The following is a 5,000-nucleotide window of genomic DNA, read 5'->3' as shown; positions in this document are numbered from 1 at the left end:
AGGTCGGGGGCGAAACGACCGGAGGTCGACCCCCCCCCAACCCACCCACCGAGTTTGGTCTGGGTCCAGTCAAAGGCGACAGAGATACGCGACCAAACGTCCGAGTGCAGTCCCAGTCGAATCTCCCTGTCGTCGGTAGGGTCCTTTCCACAGAAAGCAGCATCCAACGAACGACTGAGATGACGAGCGGGACACGGGAACTAGCCTGTACGTTTCCCCCCGGATCTCACCGACCGTCCTGTCCGCCGGAACTTTGGCTGAACCCACATCCAAAGTGCCCAAGGTCGACCAGAAGCGTTCGTTAAGGCCTACTAGCTTGCTAGAGAGATTGGGCGAACCGACTCGGGGCGAACTCTGTTGGAACCTTCCCCTATAGTATATTTAATACACCTTTCAGGCCTACCCAGCTGCCAGTCTTAGAAAAAATCACCACCACTTTTTCTGTAATATGCAGAGCCTTCCCCTGACGTGCTACAGACTAACCAATGGTACCGTTGGATTCAGAAATGGATTCTGCAACACCTTTTTGGGGTTAGGGGGGCCATACTCAAAACCGGGGGGAGTTATGGCCAAAAACTGGCTTTTCTCACTTATGCAGAGCCTTTCCCTGAGGTGCTACAAGGAAACCAATGGTATCATTCGATGCGCAATCGAATTCCGCAACACCTTTTCGGGGTTAGGGGGGGTGCAGTGTAAAACCGGGGGAGTTATGGCCAAAAAACCACTTTTTTCTCACATATGCAGGGCCTTCCCTGGGCGTGCTAGAGACTAACCAATGGTATCATAGGATGCGTAATCCAATTCCGCAACAACTTCTGGGGGTTAGGTTTGTCTCACCTCAAAACCGGGGGGAGATATCCTCAAAAAACCTGTTTTTTTCTCACATATGCAGGGCCTTCCTGGGCGTGCTACAGACTAACCAGTGGTATCACAGGATGCGTAATCCAATTTCGCAACAACTTCTGGGGGTTAGGTTGTCTCACCTCAAAACCGGGGGGAGTTATCGCCAAAAAACCACTTTTTTTCACATATGCAGGGCCTTCCCTGGGCGTGCTACAAGGAAACCAATGGTATCATCAGATGCGCAATCGAATTCCGCAACACCTTTTTGGGGTTAGGGGGTCCCAGCTCAAAACCGGGGGGGGAGTTATCGCCAAAAAACCACTTTTTCTCACATATGCAGGGCCTTCCCTGGGCGTGCTACAAGGAAACCAATGGTATCATCAGATGCGCAATCAAAATTCCGCAACACTTTTTCGGGGTTAGGGGGTCCCAGCTCAAAACCGGGGGGAGTTATGGCCAAAAAACCACTTTTTTTCCACTTATGCAGGCCTTCCCTGGGCGTGCTACAAGGAAACCAATGGAACCACCAGATGCGCAATCAAATTCCGCAACACCTTTTTGGGGTTAGGGGGTCCCAGCTCAAAACCGGGGGGAGTTTATCGCCAAAAAACCACTTTTTCTCACATATGCAGGGCCTTCCCCTGAGGTGCTACAAGAAAACCAATGGTATCATGAGATGCGCAATCCAATTCCGCAACAACTTCGGGGGGGTTAGGGGGTCACAGCTCAAAACGGGGGGAGATATGGCCAAAAAAACCACTTTTGCTGTCTTATGCACAGCCTTCCCCTGAGGTGCTAGAGAGTAACCAATAGTATCATTGGATAGACCGTTCAATGGCGAGTGTTTATCACCCATTCCGGGGGGGGGGTAGCTCAAAATCCAAGGGAGTCACGAGCTGAAAGTCGTTTCGCCCCCAGAGTGTTGCCAGACGCGCCTGAAGGTTCTAGAGCCTAACCAAGGATACCACGGGATGCGCCATCGCATGCTGATTCGATTTCTAACTTCGTTTCAGGGGGGTACCTCTTTCCGGGGGGGAGATATGGCCAAAAAACCTGTTTTTCTCACATATGCAGGGCCTTCCCTGGGCGTGCTAGAGAGTAACCAATGGTATCAGAAGATGCGCAATCAAATTCCGCAAACAACTTCAGGGGGTTAGGTGTCTCACCTTAAAACCGGGGGAGATATCCCCAAAAAAAACCACTTTTTCTCACATATGCAGAGCCTCCCCTGGGCGTGCTAGAGAGTAACCAATGGTATCACAGGATGCGCAATCAAATTCCGCAACAACTTCAGGGGGTTAGGTTGTCTCACCTCAAAACCGGGGGGAGATATCCTCAAAAAACCTGTTTTTTCTCACATATGCAGAGCCTCCCCTGGGGCGTGCTAGAGAGTAACCAATGATCATCCACCGAATGCGCATCCAATTCCGCAACAACTTCAGGGGGTTAGGTTGTGCCAGCTCAAAACCGGGGGGAGTTATGGCCAAAAACCACTTTTTTTCACATATGCAGGGCCTTCCCCTGAGGTGCTAGAAGGAAATTAATGGTACCACAGATGCGCAATCAAATTCCGCAACAACCTTTTCTGGGGTTAGGGGGTCCCAGCTCAAAACCGGGGGGAGTTATGCCAAAAAACCACTTTTTTTTCTCACATATGCAGGGCCTTCCTGGGAGGTGCTACAAGAAAACCAATGGTATCACCAGATGCGCCAATCAAATTCCGCAACAACTTCAGGGGGTTAGGTTGTCACAGCTCAAAACCGGGGGGAGATATGGCCAAAAAACCTGTTTTTGCTGTCTTATGCAGGGCCTTCCCCTGAGGTGCTAGAGAGTAACCAATAGTATCATTGGAACGGCGAGTGTTTATCAGGGGTTAGAATGCAAACCGGGGGGAGTTACGAGCTAAAAGTCGTTTCGCCCCCAGAGTGTTGTTTGCCAACGCGCCTGAAGGTTCTAGAGCCTAACCAAGGATACCACGGGATGCGCCATCGCATGCTGATTTGTTCTAACTTCAGGGTTTCAGGGGGGTACCTCAATCCGGGGGGAGATATCCTCAAAAAAAAACCTGTTTTTTTTCACATATGCAGGGCCTTCCCTGGGCATGCTAGAGAGAACCAATGGTATCAGCAGATGCGCAATCCAATTCCGCAACAACTTCAGGGGGTTAGGTTGTCTCTCACCTCAAAACCGGGGGGGAGATATCCTCAAAAAACCTGTTTTTTTTTCACATATGCAGGGCCTTCCCTGGGCGTGCTGAGAGGAAAGCAATGGTATCACAGGATGCGCAATCAATTCCGCAACACCTTTTTTGGGGTTAGGGGTCCCACCTCAAAACCGGGGGGAGTTATGGCCAAAAAACCCTTTTTTTTTCACATATGCAGGGCCTTCCCTGGGCATGCTAGAGAGTAACCAATGGTATCACAGGATGCGCAATCCAATTCCGCAACAACTTCAGGGGGTTAGGTTCTCTCACCTCAAAACCGGGGGGAGCTATGGCCAAAAAACCTGTTTTTTTCTCACATATGCAGAGCCTTCCCTGGGCGTGCTAGAGAGTAACCAATGGTATCACCAGACGCGCAATCCAATTCCGCAACAACTTCAGGGGGTTAGGTTGTGCCAGCTCAAAACCGGGGGGAGCTGTGGCCCAAAAACCACTTTGGCTCTCTTATGCAGAGCCTTCCCTGGAGACGATGCGGCTGGTCACATGCAGCTGGTCATCGTGCATCTATATGGCGGGTCGGGGGAATGTAGAAGACAAAGACCCACTTGGTCCCCACCAAGACTTAAAAAAAAAAAAAAGGCCCCTCCCCCGCCCCGAGTTAGGGCAGAGGAGGGGCCATTCGATGGGAGACACTCCCGTCTTTTTGACTTTGACTTTGACTTTGACTTTGACTTTGTGAGGTGGTTTCCGCATCTTTCAAGCGGACTCCAGTCCCGCATCTTTCATGCGGAAACGGGCCACTTTAGTCCGCATGAAACATGCGGACTCCAGTTCCGCATCTTTCATGCGGGATGCCAAACCATATGTGATGTGACACCCCTTGAGCGACCCAGCCATCGGCCAAACTCCCACTTTCAGTCAGGAGTAAGTATTGGACTTGTAGTAAAAAAAAAAAAAAACTTTGCTTTTTTCATCATCTTGCCACCAACCAGGCATACACTCAATACGGTGTATGCATGCATGCATGCATGGTGCAAGATGCCTTCTTTCAGGCAGGAGAGTCACTGCCTGACTTGGAGAAAAAAAAGAAAAGATCGATCTTAGAACAAAGGTTGAATCTCAGATGATCGTAGCGAAAGGCTACTCTACAACGTACAATACCCCGTTCTCTTTTAAGTCGTCTGCAAAGGATCTCTGTCCTACGAGCTTACATTTGCGTATGGGTTAGGGCAATGCGGGCATGCTGACCCGCTTGCCCATCAGAGACGTAGGAGGCCACCGTCCGAAAACGGCCACCCCTAGACTGGTATCAGTTTTGACATAGGACGGTCGTTCGAACACAGCACGGATTCTGACTTAGAGGCGTTCAGTCATAAGCCCACGAAAAATGAGGGATGGTAGCTTGGCACCATGGCTCGGTCGAGCCGGTGCAGGTACCAATGGTCCCAATCTGCCGTTCCTCTCGTACTGAGCAGAATTCCTGGCCGAATGCTTTCACAACTATCAGTAGGGTAAAACTAACCTGTCTCACGACGGTCTAAACCCAGCTCACGTTCCCTGTCGGTGGGTGAACAATCCAACACTTGGCGACTTCTGCGTCGCAATGATAGGAAGAGCCGACATCGAAGGATCAAAAAGCAACGTCGCTACGAACGCTTGCTGCCACAAGCCAGTTACCCCTGCGGTAACTTGTGTCTGACACCTCTGGCTTAAGACTCCTAAGGGGCCAAAGGATCGATAGGCCACGCTTTTCGCGCCGATAAATGCACCGGACTGCTACCGAGAGTCCGGGTCAAGCCAGCTTGGACCCTTTTGTTCTACGGCAGGTTTCCGTCCTGCCTGAGCTGACCTTGGGACACCTGCGTTACGTTTTTGACAGATGTGCCGCCCCAGCCAAACTCCCAACCTGACGCTGTCTCGGACAGACCCTGTCCTTTTTGAGGGTTCAATGCTTGAAGAGATCCGCTTGCTTGCGGTTCAGCGATCCTCATCCGAT

General features: G+C 50.9%; 1 non-coding gene and 1 pseudogene across 1 annotated transcript in view; one reads left to right on the top strand and one right to left on the bottom strand.

The window, feature by feature from the left end:
• The window catches only part of LOC137991918 (uncharacterized), a 45,757-nt pseudogene that overhangs the window by 18,303 nt on the left and 22,454 nt on the right, over positions 1-5,000 (top strand).
• Positions 4,098-5,000, bottom strand: part of LOC137993977 (large subunit ribosomal RNA) — a 3,744-nt gene continuing 2,841 nt past the window's right edge. The window contains exon 1 of the ribosomal RNA XR_011122089.1: positions 4,098-5,000. This exon is cut by the window's right edge and continues 2,841 nt beyond it. This is a non-coding gene — a ribosomal RNA (large subunit ribosomal RNA).

The sequence above is a fragment of the Montipora foliosa genome, chromosome 2 (genome assembly GCF_036669935.1).
Source record: "Montipora foliosa isolate CH-2021 chromosome 2, ASM3666993v2, whole genome shotgun sequence".
In the NCBI taxonomy this organism is placed as follows: Eukaryota; Metazoa; Cnidaria; class Anthozoa; order Scleractinia; family Acroporidae; genus Montipora; species Montipora foliosa.
Note: the sequence above shows the minus strand (reverse complement) of the source record. Positions and strands in the feature narration are given on the sequence as shown.